Genomic DNA, 26,326 nt, shown 5'->3' with positions numbered 1-26,326 from the left:
ATCGTCAGGCAGCGAAACTTGGTAGATGCGCTAATACGGAACCGATTTACTCTCGGAAACAAATTAGTTCCAACTGTTGCCACAAGGTTCAAATCTGGCGCTGCCCACTTTGTATGACGGTATGGCATCCACGCTGTCATTTGGCAAACCATAGTGCGACTGAACAGTATGGCTGTCGAGAAGAGAAACCGTGCGCTGTTAGTGAAACTGTTTTATGTGAACGGCAGCGATTACAGTGCTGCACTGATAGAGTATCGCCAACTGAAAGGTCTGAGGAGGGGTCCGATGTCATTAAATAGTTTAAAGAAGATGATAATTAAATTCTAAAATACGGACGAGATTCGTGTGGCACTTGGAAGAGGAAGGCGTCGTATCCCAGTCGAAGCTACTGACGAGATTGCTGTTGCTGTAACTGACCATTCAGCACGTGCCCCTTCGCAGTGATAGTGTTCGTGCAGCGTCACAAGAATTTCCATCCCATGGTCAACAGTACAGAAAGTTTTGCGGTCTGTTTTATACTGGTACCGGTACAAGAACCAGATGGTACACCAACTGAAACCTCATGATCCGTCTTCGGTTAGACAGCCTGAGGCTGCAATGGATGGGCATCACTGACGTGTGTCCAGCACGATCCACTCGTCCGCCGATCGGTCCGCAACGGTAGCCAACCCAGTTACGGTTCGTACTGCGGTCGAGTGGGAGGGGGGGGGGGGGGGAGGAGGGGGGGAGATCGCCTCGGGGCGTGGCAGACTCCCCAGGGGACCGAACGTAAGGCCTCTCCAGTTAGACTGAGGAATAGGTTCCAGGTTCCGTCAGCGACAAGCAGTAGCTTGTCCTGTTTCAACGGAAACCTCTCAGCCTGCAAGATCTGGACAGTCACAGAGGCTGTGAGTACTGGTAGTTGTGTGCTACAATGGTAGGTGCGTTGTGGGGCTCCTTAGGGACATGGCTGCTACGGAGTGGAAGAAAGCCAACGTGCACTCTGTGTGCATACCGGGCCATGAAGAGCACAGGGTGCAGCCAACTGCAGGTGGTGGCTCAAGTCGGTACCAATGCTGTGTAACACTTTAGACCAGAAAAGATTCTCTCTGGTTTCATGAGACTATCCGAAGTGATAACGTCTGAAAGTCTTGTTTGCGTCACGAAAGCAGAGCTCACCAATTGCAGCATAGTCGACAGAACCGAATGCGTACATATGGTACAGAGCCGAGTGGAGGGTGAATGATCTAACTGAGCTCCAACTGTTAAGTTAAACTGGACATAACTCATTTTTATGCGGCTTACCTAACTTTGAGGTTCGCCGATGACATTGTAATTCTGTCAGAGACAGCAAAGTACTTGGAAGAGCAGGTGAACGGAATGGACAGTGTCTTGAAAGGAGGATATAAGATGAACATCAACAAAAGCAAAACGAAGATAATGGAATGTAGTCGAATTAAGTAGGGTGATGCTGAGGCAATTAGATTAGGAAATGAGACACGTAAAGTAGTAAAGGAGTTTTGCTATTTGGGGAGCAAAATAACTGATGATGGTCGAAGTAGAGAGGATATAAAATGTAGACTGGCAATGGGAAGGAAAGCATTTCTGAAGAAGAGAAATTTGTTAACATCGAGTATTGATTTAAGTGCCAGGAAGTCGTTTCTGAAAGTATTTGTATGGAGTGTAGCCATGTATGGAAGTGAAACATAGACGATAAATAGTTTGGAGAAGAAGAGAATAGAAGCTTTCGAAATGTAGTGCTACAGCAGAATGCTGAAGATTAGATGGGTAGAACACATAACTAGTGAGGGGGTATTGAATAGGATTGGGGAGAAGAGGAGTTTGCGGCACAGCTTGACTAGAAGAAGGGATCGGTTGGCAGAACATGTTCTGAGGCATCAAGGGATCACCAATTTAGTATTGGAGGGCAGTGTGGAGGGTAAAAATCGTAGAGGGAGACCATGAGATGAATACACTAAGCAGATTCAGAAGGATGTATGCTGCAGTACGTACTGGGAGACGAAGAAGCTTGCACATTATGGAGTAGCATGGAGAGCTGCATCAAACCAGTCTCTGGAGTGAAGACAACAACAGCAACAACCTGTGGCGATGGGAATTAGGTACCGTTCGAAGCGATGAACATGAAAATACAGCGCAGCCGCAGCAATAAGTTAGCTGAAGAAAAGAAAGCCTTGTGCAGTTAATGCGAGGACGTGAAACTATGCTAGGCAGATCATTCTTTCGCCTTAGACATCGTGTTCTGCAATGTGCAGTGCGGCGACACGCAATAGAAAATCCAAATTTTCTTGAGGAGACGGTGGAAGATTTTGAATTTACTAAATGACGTGGAAGAGACTAGCATTCAAGAACCATACTGTACCTCTGATACTTCGACAACTACCACCAACTTTGCCGCGTGGGATTAGCCGAGCGGTCTGGGGCGCTGGTCCCGGCGGAGGTTCGAGTCCTCCCTCGGGCATAGGTGTGTGTGTTTGTCCTTAGGATAATTTAGATTAAGTAGTGTGTTAGCTTAGGGACTGATGACCTTAGCAGTTAAGTTCCATAAGATTTCACACACATTTGAACATTTTTTTGAACCACCATCTTTACAAAAATCACTTCCACAAAAATATATTATTCTGTCATGAGTGGAGGTACTGAAATGGTAAGGAAATTGTGCAATACAACTCTGAGTGCAGGCTATGTGAGCAGATAACTTTTAATTAATCACGACCAAATAATCGAACAAACGGACCGCAACCAATAAACAAGACTTACACTAAATACTCCCCGTTTTCAAACACATCATACGTCAAGAGCAAACAAGCAACGCTGCAACAACATTACGTGAACCTCTTCACAATTATCGAATAAAGCTTTACCAAATCATGTTTCAAAATTCAGTATCGTCTGCATTTGTATCTCTGTGCTCTGTTAGCAATTTTCAGACCTGTCAGTAGCTTGACCAATACCCAACTCCATCACTTACTTATCAGAGAATGCTACTGACGACGGCAATGTTACTGACAACCGAAGATCACATTGCTTTTACTTAGAACATCTGGGGTGGGTTAACATATCGACTGTTGAAGAGTACTGTACGAAAAATGTGCCTGCTACAGATATGAAGTATGACATATCAAATGAAAGTAGGGCTCACATCACTCGCAGTGTATACAAACAATAGACCGGAACCTCACACTCTTTCGGGGAAAGATCGTCGTCTTCCATGCAGGGATACTCATTTGAGTTATCACGCGGAAAGCCTATGACTAGTTTCAAGAAGTGAGGTGTCTAGGAATATACGAGTATTACTGCCTCCCACGGAAGTACTGACCGTTAAGAAAAGTTAGGGCTAATTACAGGGCGCATATAGATTTTTAAACAGGAATTCTTGCCCCAGCCCACACATAACTGATACAGGAACAAACCCTAATACGTGGTACGCGGGAAGTGCGCAATACCCACCTCTCGGCAGGCCCTGGATGTATTAGGCTGGTGCATAAGTTCACAAAGTTTTTGTTTTGCATGTTGGTATTCTATTCACTATGGTAACGGCCTTGCCGCAGTGGATACACCGGTTCCTGTCAGATCACCGTAGTTAAGCGCTGTCGGGCGTGGCCGGCACTTGGATGGGTGACCATCCGGGCCGCCATGTACTGTTGCAATTTTTCAGGGTGCACTCAGCCTCGTGATGTAATTCGAAGAGCTACTCTACCGAATAGTAGCGGCTCCGGTCGAAGAAAACCACCGTAACGACCGGGAGAGCGGTGTGCTGACCACATGCCCATCCTATCTGCATCCTCACCTGAGAATGACACGGCGGTCGGATGGTCCCGATGGGCCACTTGTGGCCTGAAGATGGAGAGCTTTATTCTGATTACTAAGGGTTTATATATAGATTATCATTTTATATTTGTAGCTCACTGATGCTATTTGAATTTACGCATTGTCAGTTTGTTATTTGGAGAAAGTGAGTGGAGTTGGGAACGCTAGAAAATGTAGTGCCAAGCGAAGAAATCGGAACATTCCGACACATTCTTTTTTAGAGATCAGTAGATGTGTGACAGCAGCGAAGGCAGCCTGAAACATTTGCGCCATGTACGGGGATAACGACGTTAGACAAAGCACGGCAAGGGAATTTTCTCATTGAAGGAGTATCGTATGACATTGGAGACTCACCACGAAGACCTTCAGAGATTGATGATCGTTCAAACATATTAATCTTCAACGATCCACCTCAGTACACACGCGAACTGGCAAATGTGATGAACTGTGATCGTTCCTCCATCGCGAGACATTTTCATGCAGTGGGGAAGAGTTACTAAACACAGTCCTCCGAAGTAAATACTCCAGGATTCGAATCAAGAGCAGCTGCCAACATGAGTAACGTAGAAGTAAATATCCTCGGAGTAGTGAAGCAACTCAAATCACTTAATAAAAGCAAGTCTTCTGGTCCAGGCTGTATACCAATTAGGTTCCTTTCGGAGTATGCTAATGCATTAGCTCCATACTTAACAATCATATACAACCGTTCGCTCGACGAAAGATCCGTACCCAAAGACTGGAAAGTTGCACAGGTCACACCAATATTTAAGTAAGGTAGTAGGAGTAATCCACTAAATTACAGGCCCATATCGCTAACGTCGATATGTAGCAGGATTTTAGAAGATATATTGTGTTCGAACATTATGAATTACCTCGAAAAAAAGTGTCTATTGACACACAGCCAACATGGGTTTAGAAAACATCGTTCCTGTGACACACAACTAGCTCTTTATTCACATAAAATATGGGAGAGAATGTCACATGGGTTTAGAAAACATCGTTCCTGTGACACACAACTAGCTCTTTATTCACATAAAATATGGGAGAGGATGCCACAGAAATGATACAGGATTTGGGCTAGAAAGCGTTAAAAGGAAGGCGTTTTTCGTTGCGACGGAATCTTCTCACGAAATTCCAATCACCAACTTTCTCCTCCGAATGCGAAAATACACTCCTGGAAATTGAAATAAGAACACCGTGAACTCATTGTCCCAGGAAGGGGAAACTTTATTGACACATTCCTGGGGTCAGATACATCACGCGATCACACTGACAGAACCACAGGCACATAGACACAGGCAACAGAGCATGCACAATGTCGGCACTAGTACAGTGTATATCCACCTTTCGCAGCAATGCAGGCTGCTATTCTCCCATGGAGACGATCGTAGAGATGCTGGATGTAGTCCTGTGGAACGGCTTGCCATGCCATTTCCACCTGGCGCCTCAGTTGGACCAGCGTTCGTGCTGGACGTGCAGACCGCGTGAGACGACGCTTCATCCAGTCCCAAACATGCTCAATGGGGGACAGATCCGGAGATCTTGCTGGCCAGGGTAGTTGACTTACACCTTCTAGAGCACGTTGGGTGGCACGGGATACATGCGGACGTGCATTGTCCTGTTGGAACAGCAAGTTCCCTTGCCGGTCTAGGAATAGTAGAACGATGGGTTCGATGACGGTTTGGATGTACCGTGCACTATTCAGTGTCCCCTCGACGATCACCAGTGGTGTACGGCCAGTGTAGGAGATCGCTCCCCACACCATGATGCCGGGTGTTGGCCCTGTGTGCCTCGGTCGTATGCAGTCCTGATTGTGGCGCTCACCTGCACGGCGCCAAACACGCATACGACCATCATTGGCACCAAGGCAGAAGCGACTCTCATCGCTGAAGACGACACGTCTCCATTCGTCCCTCCATTCACGCCTGTCGCGACACCACCCTACGGCACTGCGTAGGATCCTACGGTCTTGGCGTGCATCCGTGCGTCGCTGCGGTCCGGTCCCAGGTCGACGGGCACGTGTACCTTCCGCCGACCACTGGCGACAACATCGATGTACTGTGGAGACCTCACGCCCCACGTGTTGAGCAATTCGGCGGTACGTCCACCCGGCCTCCCGCATGCCCACTATACGCCCTCGCTCAAAGTCCGTCAACTGCACATACGGTTCACGTCCACGCTGTCGCGGCATGCTACCAGTGTTAAAGACTGCGATGGAGCTCCGTATGCCACGGCAAACTGGCTGACACTGACGGCGGCGGTGCACAAATGCTGCGCAGCTAGCGCCATTCGACGGCCAACACCGCGGTTCCTGGTGTGTCCGCTGTGCCGTGCGTGTGATCATTGCTTGTACAGCCCTCTCGCAGTGTCCGGAGCAAGTATGGTGGGTCTGACACACCGGTGTCAATGTGTTCTTTTTTCCATTTCCAGGAGTGTATTTTGTTAACACCGACCTACATAGGGAGGAACGATCACCACGATAAAATAAGGGAAATCAGAGCTCGTACGGTAAAATATAGGTGTTCATCCTTTCCGCGCGCTATACGAGATTGGAATAACAGAGAATTATGAAGGTGGTTCGATGAACCCTCTGCCAGTCACTTAAATGTGATTTGCTGAGTATCCGTGTAGATGTAGATGTAGAAAAATCGAGTCCATGGTTACCACATGGTCATAGACAAATCACAAAAATCACCGGGTGGCCAAACGTGCATCTCTGCTTGTTCGTCATCAAATGGCTAGTGAACAACACCGACTTTTCCTGTCCTCCATTGTTACTGGTGACAATAAATGGTACTGTCATGTAAACGTAAGGAAAAAAGAAAAAAAATGTTAAAGTCAAACAAAGGAGAAATTCCCTGTTCATAGAACTGGGTTCATCCATAAAAGATCTCATTCGTCTGGCGGGGAAGCGACGGTGTGGTTTACTACGAACTGCTTCCCCGAGATGTAACCATGACTACTGACATTTACTGTCGACAACTGAGACATCCTGCAGATGCAGTCCAAGAACAACGAACAGGAAGACTGCGTGAAGTGACGCTACTCCAAGATAGCGCCCGCTCTGATTCTGCTAGACTGACAAAACCCACTATACAGGAGTTGGATTGGGAAGTCATTCCGCGCCCACCTGATTGACTTTATCTTGCGCTACAAATGCATGCATAAACCCAACAGTACACAAAGTGCACGACACGGCCGCCTAGTGTGTTCGCCACCTTGCAGCGGCCGGCGAAACGTGGGGCCTCCACGCCTGCAGACGTCATTAGACCGGCGCTCCTGTAACGCTCCTCACCCCACCCCACACCAGCTCCGCCCCCCAGCATCCCGGAGACCTGAGCCGCCACCTCGCCGCAATGGATTCTGGGTAGGGGCACGCCCACCACATGGTCCTTCCGCCCCTCGCCTCCCCAAATTTATGCATTCCACCCATCCCGCCTCCGGGTGCCAGCGGGTACAGGGAAATACGTTTTTAATTGCCGGGTACCGTTGATTGCGAAAAATGTTAATGGATGCGCCCGCGCCAGCCTCCTTCCCACCACCCGCCCACTTTTGCCGTTCCATTTCTTTCCAGATATTGTTTCGGCCTTTTTTTTCCCTCTCCTTCTTCTTTGCCTCTCGTCCCTCGAATCTCCCGCATCAGAGACCGACCCTGCTAAGGCACTCAAAAAGAGCGGGACTTCAGACTGTTACTTTCTAGGCTGAATGGAAGATTGTCGGTTAGATAGACTACATCTACATCTACGTGATTACTCTGTTATTCACAATGAAGTGCCTGGCGGAGGGTTCAATAAACCATCTTCAAGCTGTCCTTCTACCGTTCCACTATCGAAGGGCTCGCGGGAAAAACGAGCACTTAAATTTTGCTTTGCGAGCCCTGATTTCTCTTATGTTATCGTGATGATCATTCCTCTCTATGTAAGTGGGTGTCAACAGAATGTTTTCGCAATCGGAGGAGAAAACTGGCGATTGAAATTTCATGAGAAGATCCCGTCGCAACGAAAAACACCTTTGTTTTAATGATTGACACTCCAATTCAAGTATCATGTCTCTGACACTATATCCCCTATTTCGCGATAATACAAAACGAGCTGCCCCTCTTTGTATTTTTTCGATGTAATCCGTCAGTCCCATCTGATGCGGATCCCACACCGCACGGCAATACACCAGAATAGAGCGGACAAACGTGGTGTAAGCCGTCTCTTTAGTAGACCTGTTTCACCTTCTAAGTGTTCTGCCAATGAATCGCACTCTTTGGTTTGTTCTACCACAATATTATCTATGTGATCGTGCTAATTTACGTTATTTGTAATTGCAATCCCAAAAATTTGGTGTAGGTATTAAAATCCATGGAGAAGAAATAAAAACTTTGAGGTTTGCCGATGACATTGTAATTCTGTCAGAGACAGCAAAGGACATGAAAGAGCAGTTGAACGGAATGGACAGTGTCTTGAAAGGAGGATATAAGGTCAACATCAACAAAAGGAAAACGAGGGTAATGGAATGTAGTCGAATTAAGTCTGGTGATGCTGAGGGAATTAGATTAGGAAATGAGACACATACAGTAGTAAATGAGTCTTGCTATTTGGGGAGCAAAATAACTGATGGTGGTCGAAGTAGAGAGAATATAAAATGTAGACTGGCAATGGCAAGGAAAGCGTTTCTGAAGAAGAGAAATTTGTTAACATCGAGTATACATTTAAGTGTCAGGAAGTCGTTTCTGAAATTATTTGTATGGAGTGTAGCCATGTATGGAAGTGAAACATGGACGATAAATAGTTTGGACAAGATGATAATAGAAGCTTTCGAAATGTGGTGCTACAGAAGAATGCTGAAGATTAGATGGATAGATCACATAACTAATGAGGAGGTATTGAATAGAATTGGGGAGGAGTTTGTGGCACAACTTGACAAGAACAAGGGACCGGTTGGTAGGAAATGTACTGAGACATCAGGGGATCACAAATTTAGCATTGGAGGGCAGTGTGGAGGGTAAAAATCGCGGAGGGAGACCAAGAGATGAATACACTAAGCAGATTCAGAAGGATGTAGGTTGCAGTAAGTAGTGGGAGATGAAGAAGCTTGCACAGGATAGAGTAGCATGGAGAGCTGCATAAAACCAGTCTCAGGACTGAAGACCACAACAACAATAACAAGTTTTTAGTTGAATTTACAGCCCTCAGATTTGCGTGACTTCTCACGTAATCGAAATTTAGCTGATTTCTTTTAGCACTCATGTGAATAACTTCACACTTTTCCTTATTCAGGGTCAAATGCTACTTTTCGCACCATACAGACATCTTATCTAAATTAATTTGCAAGTCGTTTTGATCATCTGATGGCTTTACAAGGCGGCAAATGACACCATCATCTGCAAACAATCTAAGACGCTACTCCGATTGTCTCCTATGTCGTTAGCATAGGAACAACAGAGGGTCTATAACACTTCCTTGGGGAACGCCGGATATTACTTCTGTTTTACTCGATGACTTTCCGTCTATTTCTACGAACTGTGTCCTTTCTGACAGGAAACCACGAATCCAGTCGCACAGATGAGGCGATACTCCGTAGGCACGCAGTTTGGTTACAAGACGCTTGTGAGGAACGGTGTCGAAAGCCTTCTGGAAATCTAAAAATATGGAATCAATTTGACATCCTCTATCGATAGCACTTATTACTTCAGGAGTATAAACAGCTAGGTGTGTTTCACAAGAACGATATTTTCTGAATCCGTGCTGACTATATATCAATAAAATATTCTCTTCGAGGTACTTCATAATGTTCGAATACAGTATATGTTCCAAAACCCTACTGCAAATCGACGTTAGTGATATAGGCCTGTAATTCAGCGGATTACTCCTACTTCCCTTTTTGGGTATTGGTGTGACTTGAACAATTTTCCAGTCTTTAGGTACGGATCTTTCTGTGAGCGAGTGGTTGTATATAATTGCTAAATATGGAGCTATTTTATCAGCGTACTCTGAGAGGAACCTGTCTGAGTGCCACAGGGGTACACAGTGACACCCCACTAAATGAAATTTATTTATTGTGTATTTCAACCTCAAGATTCATACAAATTGTATTATCACGGTTCAACTCCTAGGGCCCATATTACACTGCCAAAGTTCTTTGACAAATATTCTTTGAAAGGTCTTTTATAAAACTTTGAGCATGTTCGTAACTTTTATAGAATACTTGTTAAAAATGTGCATAAACCTAAGGATCAAAATCTAACATTATATTTTATGTGATTAATCTGGCCTATTTATTTATTAATAGAAATCATGGACAATAAGTTCCCAGAGCCTCAATATTGAAATCCCATCCGAAGTGCTTGAAAAGTCATTAAATATATGACGCGATCTTCCTGTCACGTTCAGTTTTTCAAGCAACGCTTCAATACTAGCTCGGTGAACAAGATTTCGTGCATTACTTTCAAACAAAGTTGTACTGGCTACATCTAGAAGACTGTGATAAATACTGTTCTGTTTTGTAGATCGTCTGTGACTCAGTTCTGTGTCTTAGAAACAATAACAAACCAGTTGCTTTGTTTATGAAGAAACGGTTCTTGTTTTGTCTTGTGGTACTGACAAATATTTACGCAAGTGTTCAGTTCTTGTATTTAATTATGGGAGCCTATGGAGGATAACAGTATTACAAAGGATGAACTTTAAGATAGGAAATTTCGCTCCCTTGAGAAGAATAGATTTACAGCGCCTCCCTGCAGCTGAAAAGTCAGTTGAAAGAAGGAATTAACGTAGAAAAGAGGAAACAGAAGCGAGTCCTTGAAGTGAAAGAGGACCCCTCGTAAAATCTGAGGCCTTCTAGAGAGTTGATATAACAATAAAAGTTAGACTAAACTTTAAATTGCATTTCCCGAGAATTATGTCTTTTAAAGTTTATGTACCTTTTTCTCAGAATCTTTGGCGGATAGAATTAAAAAATTTTCTACACTAATTTCTATAAACACAATAAATGTTGGTTCAAGAGTAAATTTTGAAATTTTGAGTCTATGCTGAGATATGGGGCATGTTTTCGGAACCTTGCGTGAATTTTGTATAATTCTTACAGAATTTCAATTAAAAATATATTAATATCCTCCTACTCGATATATTAAAAAACCTCAGGAGAGAAGTTTATTATATACAGAGATTTTAAACAGAGAATGTTGTAGACACATTCTGAGAAAAAGGGGCGTAAGCCGGCCGCTGTGACCGAGCGGTTCTAGGCGCTTCAGTCCGGAACCGCGATGCTGCTCCGGTCACAAGTTCGAATTCTGCCTCGGGCATTAATGTGTGTGATGTCCTTAGGTTAGTTAGATTTAAGTAGTTCTAACTGTAGGGGACTGATGACCTCAGATGTAAAGTCCCATAGTGCTTAGAGCCATTTGAACAATTTTTTGAGAGAGACGTATACTATGTTTGAAAATAAAATTTTTAAATTACATAAAAACTTAAATATACACTCCTGGAAATTGAAATAAGAACACCGTGAATTCATTGTCCCAGGAAGGGGAAACTTTATTGACACATTCCTGGGGTCAGATACATCACATGATCACACTGACAGAACCACAAGCAAATAGACACAGGCAACAGAGCATGCACAATGTCGGCACTAGTACAGTGTATATCCACCTTTCGCAGCAATGCAGGCTGCTATTCTCCTATGGAGACGATCGTAGAGATGCTGGATGTAGTCCTGTGGAACGGCTTGCCATGCCATTTCCACCTGGCGCCTCAGTTGGACCAGCGTTCGTGCTGGACGTGCAGACCGCGTGAGACGACGCTTCATCCAGTCCCAAACATGCTCAATGGGGGACAGATCCGGAGATCTTGCTGGCCAGGGTAGTTGACTTACACCTTCTAGAGCACGTTGGGTGGCACGGGATACATGCGGACGTGCATTGTCCTGTTGGAACAGCAAGTTCCCTTGCCGGTCTAGGAATAGTAGAACGATGGGTTCGATGACGGTTTGGATGTACCGTGCACTATTCAGTGTCCCCTCGACGATCACCAGTGGTGTACGGCCAGTGTAGGAGATCGCTCCCCACACCATGATGCCGGGTGTTGGCCCTGTGTGCCTCGGTCGTATGCAGTCCTGATTGTGGCGCTCACCTGCACGGCGCCAAACACGCATACGACCATCATTGGCACCAAGGCAGAAGCGACTCTCATCGCTGAAGACGACACGTCTCCATTCGTCCCTCCATTCACGCCTGTCGCGACACCACTGGAGGCGGGCTGCACGATGTTGGGGCGTGAGCGGAAGACGGCCTAACGGTGTGCGGGACCGTAGCCCAGCTTCATGGAGACGGTTGCGAATGGTCCTCGCCGATACCCCAGGAGCAACAGTGTCCCTAATTTGCTGGGAAGTGGCGGTGCGGTCCCCTACGGCACTGCGTAGGATCCTACGGTCTTGGCGTGCATCCGTGCGTCGCTGCGGTCCGGTCCCAGGTCGACGGGCACGTGCACCTTCCGCCGACCACTGGCAACAACATCGATGTACTGTGGAGACCTCACGCCCCACGTGTTGAGCAATTCGGCGGTACGTCCACCCGGCCTCCCGCATGCCCACTATACGCCCTCGCTCAAAGTCCGTCAACTGCACATACGGTTCACGTCCACGCTGTCGCGGCATGCTACCAGTGTTAAAGACTGCGATGGAGCTCCGTATGCCACGGCAAACTGGCTGACACTGACGGCGGCGGTGCACAAATGCTGCGCAGCTAGCGCCATTCGACGGCCAACACCGCGGTTCCTGGTGTGTCCGCTGTGCCGTGCGTGTGATCATTGCTTGTACAGCCCTCTCGCAGTGTCCGGAGCAAGTATGGTGGGTCTGACACACCGGTGTCAGTGTGTTCTTTTTTCCATTTCCGGGAGTGTATATAATCGAAGGAACGTATGGTTAATGTGTTAATTTCATGTAAAACATGGTACAACATTTCATCGGCGTAGCGTCTAAATTGTGGATTTGATGCGTCTTTTAAACAGTGTTTGTCTCTCATGAGCACCCCTTAATATATTTCCTGTCATCCGGTCTCTTCTTCTTGCCAGTGTTTTCCATATCTTTCTTTCTTCGACAACTCTCTCGAGAAACTGGTCATTCATTATCAGTCCACGAAATACTCAAAATTCTTCTATAACATAACATCTCAAAGACTTCGATTCTCTTCTTTTACAGTTTTCCCAGAAGTTCATGATTCACTTCCATGCAATGCTGTGCTCCAGACATACATTCTTAGAAATTTATTACTCAGATGAAGGCCCATTTTTCAAACTAACCGGCTTCTTTTGGCCAGAAATGCCCTCTTTAAAGGAGCTAGTCTGTGTTTCATACCTCCATTCCTTTGTCCGTCACGTGCTTCTTTCTTTCCATATTACTCTCGTAATATATTCTGTAGTCACTATACTGTTCATTCCATTCAACATGTCACGTAATTCCTCTTCCCTTTCACTAGGAATAGCAATACAATCAACGGATCTTGTCACTGATATCCTTTCACCCTGAATTTTTACCACACACTTAAGTTTTTCTTATTTTCTGTCATTGTTTCTATGATGTGCTGATTGAAGAGTACGAATAAAAGAGAATACATCCCTGTCTTACACCCTTTCAAAACCGAGTATTTCGTTGTAGTTATTTCATTCTTATTGCTCTCTCTTGGTTCCTTTACATACGCTATTCGTCTTCCCCTATAGCTTATTCCTATTTTTCTCAGAAGTTACAGCCTCTATCAACGTCTGACATTGCCGAAACTGACGAGATTAAACAACAGGGTGTTTCAGAATGTGTTAACGATTTCAAATTTTAATAACGCGCTCTAGAAACAAGATACAGTGCCGGTGGCGCCGCGTATTAGTAATGCGGAGTGTCACGTTTCATCCCACATACAGGTGACTAATCATGTCGTACAGGTAGAAACAACATCGTGCTTTTGTGGTGGAGGGCTATTTTCGCTACGACGAATCAGTCGCGCGAGTGTAACGTGCCTTCCCTAAGCTGTACCTTCCGTAAGCTGTGCCTTCAAGATTCAGCCGCGGTATGGAATTTCTACTCGTGCAGCTACATTGTTGCAACTTTCAGTGCATCGAATCGAAAGTCAAATGGCCCTCCGGAAACCACCCTCGGAAAACCACCCGAACTCCCGAGAACACTGAAATTGTGCGTAGCAGTTTACCTGCAAGCCCTCGTCGTCTGTTACGAAAACTTTATTTCAATAAGACAGTGCAACATGCCAGACATCCAACAAGATCTTGCAAGTTCTTCGTGAAGTGCCTGGTAACAGCATAGTTTCCAAACGCGGTTGTGTCGAATGGTTGCCTCCCTGGCCTGATTTAACGGCGCCAGCCTTTAACCTATGATGTTATTTGAAGACGAGAATGATCTCCGACAGGCCGAGAATTTTACAACACAAGATCGAATTCACAATGACATTTCCGAAATTACTCCACCAGTTACCAAAAATGTGTTAAAAAACAGGGTGAAACGGCTCGAGTATTGTGCAGCCGCGAATTGTCATTTGTACGATGTAGTATTTCATAAGTAAACTTGAATAAATGTAGTACCTAGAATAAAATGTTCAACTTTGATTCGCGATTATTTTGTGTGTTATTCAGTTTTGAAATCGTCAAAACATTGTGAAACACCTTGTACAAACCTTATTTCTCTACAGCCTTATGCAGTTAAACTGCATGTTAGCTAAACTGTCGAATTTTGACCGTGAATGTGCCTAAATATTTCACCAATAACCAGAATTACGTAACATTTAATCATTTGAGAGATGGAGAAAACCCGTTTCGATACCAAAGCTACCGCCACGTTTGGAAACAGTAAATAAAATCCTCCAAGAAGTATACGGGGCTCGTTTTTTAAGTAAGGTCAGTTTTGCTGTAGACACTAGTAGTTCGCACGCATACAGCAACGAGCGCGTGTCTCGTGCTTAGTTTCAGCTCTGTAGCTAACATGTACGGTTCTGTTCTGTGCTTTCAAAATGTTTAAGGCTATGAACTCGCCCGCCGCGTGTGAGGTTCGCTCAGTGATACGGTTTCTGTCAGCAACGAAGCTGTCTGCTGCAGAAATTCATCGACAGGTTTGCGAAGTGTACGGTAATACTGTTATGAGTGAAAGCAAAGTGCGTAAGTGGGTACGAGAATTCAAAGATGGCCGTGACAACGTCCATGATGAGGACCACTCCGGTCGCCCTTCTTTGATTACAAACGATTTGGTGGCTTCAGTTGAAGCGAGGATTCGTGAGAACAGGCGCTTCACAATAACAGGTCTCTCAAACGAATTTCCTAACGTGTCGAGATCAGTGCTTTACAAAATGGTTCAAATGGCTCTGAGCACTATGCGACTTAACTTCTGAGGTCATCAGTGCCCTAGACTTAGAACTACTTAAACCTAACTAATCTAAAGACATCACACACATCCATGCCCGAGGCAGGATTCGAACCCGCGACCGTAGCGGTCGCTCGGATCCAGACTGTAGCGCCTAGAACTCCGGCCGGCAGTGCTTTACAGCATTGTTTCTGAACATCTAAAGTTTAGGAAACTGTGCACCCATTGGGCCCCGAAACTCCTAACAGAGGACAACAAAAACCAAAGATTTGAGAGTGCAATGAAGTACTTGACTCATTATCGCGAAGTATGTGACGGTTTCTTGAGTCAGATCGTAACTGGAGATGGAACATAGGTTTCGCATATCAGGCCTGAATCGAAGCAACAGAGAAGGAAATAAAGACACACACACACGCCTGTAAAGGTGAACACCAAACAGACTCTGTCCCAGAGCAAAATCATGGCGTCGGTGTTTTGTGATAGGCACGGTGTTTTGTTGGTCTACTTCATGCAACGAGGAACCACTATCAATGCAGAAGTATACTGCCAAACCCTGAGAAAGCTACGCAGAGCGATTCAAAACAAAAGATGCGGCATGCTGACAAAGGGAATTGTCCTTCTCCATGACAACGCAAGACCTCACACTGCAGGTCAGACCCGCGATTTATTGGACAATTTTGGCTGGGAAGTTTTAGACCACCCACCTACAGTCCTGATCTTGCGCCGAGAGATTACCTTCTGTTCCTCCACCTCAAACAACACCTCAGTGGCAACCGTTACAGTGATGACGTCGACGTGAAAACGGCAGTGAACTCTTGGTTACCGGAGCAGGCGGCAAGTTTTTATGAAGAGGGTATTTTAAAATTGGTTGAGAGTTATGACGCGTGTTTGAACAAACTTGGCAAGTATGTCGAAAAATAGAGCGAAGAATGTACTTTCTGAAAATAAATTCACTTTTTTGAAATAACCTTTCGTTGTGTACTTATGTTCAAACGGACTTTACTTAAAAAACACACCTCGTATATATCTACACTACCTATTAGAAAATTGAAGCACCAGACAGGTAGGTGGAAACGGTATGAAACTTCACGGATTGAGAGAGGTATGTGATATTATTGCAGTGATTACAAAACTAAGTCAACCTGATAACGAGTTTGGTTTATAAGACCATCAGTCAGCAGGACATGGCGTCCCCTCGGCCGTGGATTCATACAGTGATTCGGTTGGGAAGTGCGTCATAAGGCCATTGTATCCTCTCCTGAGGTAAGCGGGCCCACAAATGTTATAACTAGTCCTCGACATCATGGACACCAAGACAAGTAGATGTCCGAACTAGTCCAATACATGTTGTCTCACAAGGAAAGACGTGGGGCTCTTGCTGGCCATGGGAGTACCCCAACATCGCACAGAATGTTCATAGAGACACGTGCCATGTTGAAAAATGCCACTACGATACGGTCGCATGAGGAAAGACGGGGGGCTCTTGCTGGCCATGGGAGTACCCCAACATCACGCAGAATGTTCATAGAGACACGTGCCATGTTGAAAAATGCCACTACGATACGGTCGCATGAGGAAAGACGGGGGGCTCTTGCTGGCCATGGGAGTACCCCAACATCACGCAGAATGTTCATAGAGACACGTGCCATGTTGAAAAATGCCACTACGATACGGTCGCATGAGGAAAGACGGGGGGCTCTTGCTGGCCATGGGAGTACCCCAACATCACGCAGAATGTTCATAGAGACACGTGCCGTGTTGAAAAATGCCACTACGATACGGTCGCATGAGGAAAGACGGGGGGCTCTTGCTGGCCATGGGAGTACCCCAACATCACGCAGAATGTTCATAGAGACACGTGCCATGTTGAAAAATGCCACTACGATACGGTCGCATGAGGAAAGACGGGGGGCTCTTGCTGGCCATGGGAGTACCCCAACATCACGCAGAATGTTCATAGAGACACGTGCCATGTTGAAAAATGCCACTACGATACGGTCGCATGAGGAAAGACGGGGGGCTCTTGCTGGCCATGGGAGTACCCCAACATCACGCAGAATGTTCATAGAGACACGTGCCATGTTGAAAAATGCCACTACGATACGGTCGCATGAGGAAAGACGGGGGGCTCTTGCTGGCCATGGGAGTACCCCAACATCACGCAGAATGTTCATAGAGACACGTGTCATGTTGAAAAATGCCACTACGATACGGTCGCATGAGGAAAGACGGGGGGCTCTTGCTGGCCATGGGAGTACCCCAACATCACGCAGAATGTTCATAGAGACACGTGCCATGTTGAAAAATGCCACTACGATACGGTCGCATGAGGAAAGACGGGGGGCTCTTGCTGGCCATGGGAGTACCCCAACATCACGCAGAATGTTCATAGAGACACGTGCCATGTTGAAAAATGCCACTACGATACGGTCGCATGAGGAAAGACGGGGGGCTCTTGCTAGCCATGGGAGTACCCCAACATCACACAGAATGTTCATAGAGACACGTGCCATGTTGAAAAATGTCACTACGATACGGTCGCATGAGGAAAGACGGGGGGCTCTTGCTGGCCATGGGAGTACCCCAACATCACGCAGAATGTTCATAGAGACACGTGCCATGTTGAAAAATGCCACTACGATACGGTCGCATGAGGAAAGATGGGGGGCTCTTGCTGGCCATGGGAGTACCCCAACATCACGCAGAATGTTCATAGAGACACGTGCCATGTTGAAAAATGCCACTACGATACGGTCGCATGAGGAAAGACGGGGGGCTCTTGCTGGCCATGGGAGTACCCCAACATCACGCAGAATGTTCATAGAGACACGTGCCATGTTGAAAAATGCCACTACGATACGGTCGCATGAGGAAAGACGGGGGGCTCTTGCTGGCCATGGGAGTACCCCAACATCACGCAGAATGTTCATAGAGACACGTGCCATGTTGAAAAATGCCACTACGATACGGTCGCATGAGGAAAGACGGGGGGCTCTTGCTGGCCATGGGAGTACCCCAACATCACGCAGAATGTTCATAGAGACACGTGCCATGTTGAAAAATGCCACTACGATACGGTCGCATGAGGAAAGACGGGGGGCTCTTGCTGGCCATGGGAGTACCCCAACATCACGCAGAATGTTCATAGAGACACGTGCCATGTTGAAAAATGCCACTACGATACGGTCGCATGAGGAAAGACGGGGGGCTCTTGCTGGCCATGGGAGTACCCCAACATCACGCAGAATGTTCATAGAGACACGTGTCATGTTGAAAAATGCCACTACGATACGGTCGCATGAGGAAAGACGGGGGGCTCTTGCTGGCCATGGGAGTACCCCAACATCACGCAGAATGTTCATAGAGACACGTGCCATGTTGAAAAATGCCACTACGATACGGTCGCATGAGGAAAGATGGGGGGCTCTTGCTGGCCATGGGAGTACCCCAACATCACGCAGAATGTTCATAGAGACACGTGCCATGTTGAAAAATGCCACTACGATACGGTCGCATGAGGAAAGACGGGGGGCTCTTGCTAGCCATGGGAGTACCCCAACATCACACAGAATGTTCATAGAGACACGTGCCATGTTGAAAAATGCCACTACGATACGGTCGCATGAGGAAAGACGGGGGGCTCTTGCTGGCCATGGGAGTACCCCAACATCACGCAGAATGTTCATAGAGACACGTGCCATGTTGAAAAATGCCACTACGATACGGTCGCATGAGGAAAGATGGGGGGCTCTTGCTGGCCATGGGAGTACCCCAACATCACGCAGAATGTTCATAGAGACACGTGCCATGTTGAAAAATGCCACTACGATACGGTCGCATGAGGAAAGACGGGGGGCTCTTGCTGGCCATGGGAGTACCCCAACATCACGCAGAATGTTCATAGAGACACGTGCCATGTTGAAAAATGCCACTACGATACGGTCGCATGAGGAAAGACGGGGGGCTCTTGCTGGCCATGGGAGTACCCCAACATCACGCAGAATGTTCATAGAGACACGTGCCATGTTGAAAAATGCCACTACGATACGGTCGCATGAGGAAAGACGGGGGGCTCTTGCTGGCCATGGGAGTACCCCAACATCACGCAGAATGTTCATAGAGACACGTGCCATGTTGAAAAATGCCACTACGATACGGTCGCATGAGGAAAGACGGGGGGCTCTTGCTGGCCATGGGAGTACCCCAACATCACGCAGAATGTTCATAGAGACACGTGCCATGTTGAAAAATGCCACTACGAAACGGTCGCATGAGGAAAGACGGGGGGCTCTTGCTGGCCATGGGAGTACCCCAACATCACGCAGAATGTTCATAGAGACACGTGCCATGTTGAAAAATGCCACTACGATACGGTCGCATGAGGAAAGACGGGGGGCTCTTGCTGGCCATGGGAGTACCCCAACATCACGCAGAATGTTCATAGAGACACGGGCCATGTTGAAAAATGCCACTACGATACGGTCGCATGAGGAAAGACGGGGGGCTCTTGCTGGCCATGGGAGTACCCCAACATCACGCAGAATGTTCATAGAGACACGTGCCATGTTGAAAAATGCCACTACGATACGGTCGCATGAGGAAAGACGGGGGGCTCTTGCTGGCCATGGGAGTACCCCAGCATCGCACAGAATGTTCATAGAGACACGTGCCATGTTGAAAAATGCCACTACGATACGGTCGCATGAGGAAAGACGGGGGGCTCTTGCTGGCCATGGGAGTACCCCAACATCACGCAGAATGTTCATAGAGACACGTGCCATGTTGAAAAATGCCACTACGATACGGTCGCATGAGGAAAGACGGGGGGCTCTTGCTGGCCATGGGAGTACCCCAACATCACGCAGAATGTTCATAGAGACACGTGCCATGTTGAAAAATGCCACTACGATACGGTCGCATGAGGAAAGACAGGGGGCTCTTGCTGGCCATGGGAGTACCCCAACATCACGCAGAATGTTCATAGAGACACGTGCCATGTTGAAAAATGCCACTACGATACGGTCGCATGAGGAAAGACGGGGGGCTCTTGCTGGCCATGGGAGTACCCCAACATCACGCAGAATGTTCATAGAGACACGTGCCATGTTGAAAAATGCCACTACGATACGGTCGCATGAGGAAAGACGGGGGGCTCTTGCTGGCCATGGGAGTACCCCAACATCACGCAGAATGTTCATAGAGACACGTGCCATGTTGAAAAATGCCACTACGATACGGTCGCTTGAGGAAAGAAGGGGGGCTCTTGCTGGCCATGGGAGTACCCCAACATCACGCAGAATGTTCATAGAGACACGTGCCATGTTGAAAAATGCCACTACGATACGGTCGCATGAGGAAAGACGGGGGGCTCTTGCTGGCCATGGGAGTACCCCAACATCACGCAGAATGTTCATAGAGACACGTGTCATGTTGAAAAATGCCACTACGATACGGTCGCATGAGGAAAGACGGGGGGCTCTTGCTGGCCATGGGAGTACCCCAACATCACGCAGAATGTTCATAGAGACACGTGCCATGTTGAAAAATGCCACTACGATACGGTCGCATGAGGAAAGACGGGGGGCTCTTGCTGGCCATGGGAGTACCCCAACATCACGCAGAATGTTCATAGAGACACGTGCCATGTTGAAAAATGCCACTACGATACGGTCGCATGAGGAAAGACGGGGGGCTCTTGCTAGCCATGGGAGTACCCCAACATCACACAGAATGTTCATAGAGACACGTGCCATGTTGAAAAATGCCACTACGATACGGTCGCATGAGGAAAGACGGGGGGCTCTTGCTGGCCATGGGAGTACCCCAACATCACGCAGAATGTTCATAGAGACACGTGCCATGTTGAAAAATGCCACTACGATACGGTCGCATGAGGAAAGACGGGGGGCTCTTGCTGGCCATGGGAGTACTCCAACATCACGCAGAATGTTCATAGAGACACGTGCCATGTTGAAAAATGCCACTACGATACGGTCGCATGAGGAAAGACGGGGGGCTCTTGCTGGCCATGGGAGTACCCCAACATCACGCAGAATGTTCATAGAGACACGTGCCATGTTGAAAAATGCCACTACGATACGGTCGCATGAGGAAAGACGGGGGGCTCTTGCTGGCCATGGGAGTACCCCAACATCACGCAGAATGTTCATAGAGACACGTGCCATGTTGAAAAATGCCACTACGATACGGTCGCATGAGGAAAGATGGGGGGCTCTTGCTGGCCATGGGAGTACCCCAACATCACGCAGAATGTTCATAGAGACACGTGCCATGTTGAAAAATGCCACTACGATACGGTCGCATGAGGAAAGACGGGGGGCTCTTGCTGGCCATGGGAGTACCCCAACATCACGCAGAATGTTCATAGAGACACGTGCCATGTTGAAAAATGCCACTACGATACGGTCGCATGAGGAAAGACGGGGGGCTCTTGCTGGCCATGGGAGTACCCCAACATCACGCAGAATGTTCATAGAGACACGTGCCATGTTGAAAAATGGCACTACGATACGGTCGCATGAGGAAAGACGGGGGGCTCTTGCTGGCCATGGGAGTACCCCAACATCACGCAGAATGTTCATAGAGACACGTGCCATGTTGAAAAATGCCACTACGATACGGTCGCATGAGGAAAGACGGGGGGCTCTTGCTGGCCATGGGAGTACCCCAACATCACGCAGAATGTTCATAGAGACACGTGCCATGTTGAAAAATGCCACTACGATACGGTCGCATGAGGAAAGACGGGGGGCTCTTGCTGGCCATGGGAGTACCCCAACATCACGCAGAATGTTCATAGAGACACGTGCCATGTTGAAAAATGCCACTACGATACGGTCGCATGAGGAAAGACGGGGGGCTCTTGCTGGCCATGGGAGTACCCCAACATCACGCAGAATGTTCATAGAGACACGTGTCATGTTGAAAAATGCCACTACGATACGGTCGCATGAGGAAAGACGGGGGGCTCTTGCTGGCCATGGGAGTACCCCAACATCACGCAGAATGTTCATAGAGACACGTGCCATGTTGAAAAATGCCACTACGATACGGTCGCATGAGGAAAGACGGGGGGCTCTTGCTGGCCATGGGAGTACCCCAACATCACGCAGAATGTTCATAGAGACACGTGCCATGTTGAAAAATGCCACTACGATACGGTCGCATGAGGAAAGACGGGGGGCTCTTGCTGGCCATGGGAGTACCCCAACATCACACAGAATGTTCATAGAGACACGTGCCATGTTGAAAAATGCCACTACGATACGGTCGCATGAGGAAAGACGGGGGGCTCTTGCTGGCCATGGGAGTACCCCAACATCACGCAGAATGTTCATAGAGACACGTGCCATGTTGAAAAATGCCACTACGATACGGTCGCATGAGGAAAGACGGGGGGCTCTTGCTGGCAATGGGAGTACCCCAACATCACGCAGAATGTTCATAGAGACACGTGCCATGTTGAAAAATGCCACTACGATACGGTCGCATGAGGAAAGACGGGGGGCTCTTGCTGGCCATGGGAGTACCCCAACATCACGCAGAATGTTCATAGAGACACGTGCCATGTTGAAAAATGCCACTACGATACGGTCGCATGAGGAAAGACGGGGGGCTCTTGCTGGCCATGGGAGTACCCCAACATCACGCAGAATGTTCATAGAGACACGTGCCATGTTGAAAAATGCCACTACGATACGGTCGCATGAGGAAAGAGGGGGGGCTCTTGCTGGCCATGGGAGTACCCCAACATCACGCAGAATGTTCATAGAGACACGTGCCATGTTGAAAAATGCCACTACGATACGGTCGCATGAGGAAAGACGGGGGGCTCTTGCTGGCCATGGGAGTACCCCAAAATCACGCAGAATGTTCATAGAGACACGTGCCATGTTGAAAAATGCCACTACGATACGGTCGCATGAGGAAAGACGGGGGGCTCTTGCTGGCCATGGGAGTACCCCAACATCACGCAGAATGTTCATAGAGACACGTGCCATGTTGAAAAATGCCACTACGATACGGTCGCATGAGGAAAGACGGGGGGCTCTTGCTCTCCATGGGAGTACCCCAACATCACGCAGAATGTTCATAGAGACACGTGCCATGTTGAAAAATGCCACTATGATACGGTCGCATGAGGAAAGACGGGGGGCTCTTGCTGGCCATGGGAGTACCCCAACATCACGCAGAATGTTCATAGAGACACGTGCCATGTTGAAAAATGCCACTACGAAACGGTCGCATGAGGAAAGACGGGGGGCTCTTGCTGGCCATGGGAGTACCCCAACATCACGCAGAATGTTCATAGAGACACGTGCCATGTTGAAAAATGCCACTACGATACGGTCGCATGAGGAAAGACGGGGGGCTCTTGCTGGCCATGGGAGTACCCCAACATCACGCAGAATGTTCATAGAGACACGGGCCATGTTGAAAAATGCCACTACGATACGGTCGCATGAGGAAAGACGGGGGGCTCTTGCTGGCCATGGGAGTACCCCAACATCACGCAGAATGTTCATAGAGACACGTGCCATGTTGAAAAATGCCACTACGATACGGTCGCATGAGGAAAGACGGGGGGCTCTTGCTGGCCATGGGAGTACCCCAACATCACGCAGAATGTTCATAGAGACACGTGTCATGTTGAAAAATGCCACTACGATACGGTCGCATGAGGAAAGACGGGGGGCTCTTGCTGGCCATGGGAGTACCCCAACATCACGCAGAATGTTCATAGAGACACGTGCCATGTTGAAAAATGCCACTACGATACGGTCGCATGAGGAAAGACGGGGGGCTCTTGCTGGCCATGGGAGTACCCCAACATCACGCAGAATGTTCATAGAGACACGTGCCATGTTGAAAAATGCCACTACGATACGGTCGCATGAGGAAAGACGGGGGGCTCTTGCTGGCCATGGGAGTACCCCAACATCACGCAGAATGTTCATAGAGACACGTGCCATGTTGAAAAATGCCACTACGATACGGTCGCATGAGGAAAGACGGGGGGCTCTTGCTGGCAATGGGAGTACCCCAACATCACGCAGAATGTTCATAGAGACACGTGCCATGTTGAAAAATGCCACTACGATACGGTCGCATGAGGAAAGACGGGGGGCTCTTGCTGGCCATGGGAGTACCCCAACATCACGCAGAATGTTCATAGAGACACGTGCCATGTTGAAAAATGCCACTACGATACGGTCGCATGAGGAAAGACGGGGGGCTCTTGCTGGCCATGGGAGTACCCCAACATCACGCAGAATGTTCATAGAGACACGTGCCATGTTGAAAAATGCCACTACGATACGGTCGCATGAGGAAAGAGGGGGGGCTCTTGCTGGCCATGGGAGTACCCCAACATCACGCAGAATGTTCATAGAGACACGTGCCATGTTGAAAAATGCCACTACGATACGGTCGCATGAGGAAAGACGGGGGGCTCTTGCTGGCCATGGGAGTACCCCAAAATCACGCAGAATGTTCATAGAGACACGTGCCATGTTGAAAAATGCCACTACGATACGGTCGCATGAGGAAAGACGGGGGGCTCTTGCTGGCCATGGGAGTACCCCAACATCACGCAGAATGTTCATAGAGACACGTGCCATGTTGAAAAATGCCACTACGATACGGTCGCATGAGGAAAGACGGGGGGCTCTTGCTCTCCATGGGAGTACCCCAACATCACGCAGAATGTTCATAGAGACACGTGCCATGTTGAAAAATGCCACTACGATACGGTCGCATGAGGAAAGACGGGGGGCTCTTGCTGGCCATGGGAGTACCCCAACATCACGCAGAATGTTCATAGAGACACGTGCCATGTTGAAAAATGCCACTACGAAACGGTCGCATGAGGAAAGACGGGGGGCTCTTGCTGGCCATGGGAGTACCCCAACATCACGCAGAATGTTCATAGAGACACGTGCCATGTTGAAAAATGCCACTACGATACGGTCGCATGAGGAAAGACGGGGGGCTCTTGCTGGCCATGGGAGTACCCCAACATCACGCAGAATGTTCATAGAGACACGGGCCATGTTGAAAAATGCCACTACGATACGGTCGCATGAGGAAAGACGGGGGGCTCTTGCTGGCCATGGGAGTACCCCAACATCACGCAGAATGTTCATAGAGACACGTGCCATGTTGAAAAATGCCACTACGATACGGTCGCATGAGGAAAGACGGGGGGCTCTTGCTGGCCATGGGAGTACCCCAACATCACGCAGAATGTTCATAGAGACACGTGCCATGTTGAAAAATGCCACTACGATACGGTCGCATGAGGAAAGACGGGGGGCTCTTGCTGGCCATGGGAGTACCCCAACATCACGCAGAATGTTCATAGAGACACGTGCCATGTTGAAAAATGCCACTACGATACGGTCGCATGAGGAAAGACGGGGGGCTCTTGCTGGCCATGGGAGTACCCCAACATCACGCAGAATGTTCATAGAGACACGTGCCATGTTGAAAAATGCCACTACGATACGGTCGCATGAGGAAAGACGGGGGGCTCTTGCTGGCCATGGGAGTACCCCAACATCACGCAGAATGTTCATAGAGACACGTGCCATGTTGAAAAATGCCACTACGATACGGTCGCATGAGGAAAGACGGGGGGCTCTTGCTGGCCATGGGAGTACCCCAACATCACGCAGAATGTTCATAGAGACACGTGCCATGTTGAAAAATGCCACTACGATACGGTCGCATGAGGAAAGACGGGGGGCTCTTGCTGGCCATGGGAGTACCCCAACATCACGCAGAATGTTCATAGTGACACGTGCCATGTTGAAAAATGCCACTACGATACGGTCGCATGAGGAAAGACGGGGGGCTCTTGCTGGCCATGGGAGTACCCCAACATCACGCAGAATGTTCATAGAGACACGTGCCATGTTGAAAAATGCCACTACGATACGGTCGCATGAGGAAAGACGGGGGGCTCTTGCTGGCAATGGGAGTACCCCAACATCACGCAGAATGTTCATAGAGACACGTGCCATGTTGAAAAATGCCACTACGATACGGTCGCATGAGGAAAGACGGGGGGCTCTTGCTGGCCATGGGAGTACCCCAACATCACGCAGAATGTTCATAGAGACACGTGCCATGTTGAAAAATGCCACTACGATACGGT

At 48.0% G+C, this 26,326-nt stretch overlaps 1 pseudogene; it reads left to right on the top strand.

Moving 5' to 3' along the window:
- The first annotated feature begins 3,529 nt into the window (after nucleotides 1-3,529).
- Nucleotides 3,530-3,647, top strand: LOC124556681 (annotated as a pseudogene).
- The last annotated feature ends 22,679 nt before the right edge of the window (nucleotides 3,648-26,326 follow it).

This window comes from Schistocerca americana, chromosome 1 (genome assembly GCF_021461395.2).
Source record: "Schistocerca americana isolate TAMUIC-IGC-003095 chromosome 1, iqSchAmer2.1, whole genome shotgun sequence".
NCBI classification, from domain to species: domain Eukaryota; kingdom Metazoa; phylum Arthropoda; class Insecta; order Orthoptera; family Acrididae; genus Schistocerca; species Schistocerca americana.
This window is presented reverse-complemented; position numbering and strand designations above follow the sequence as displayed.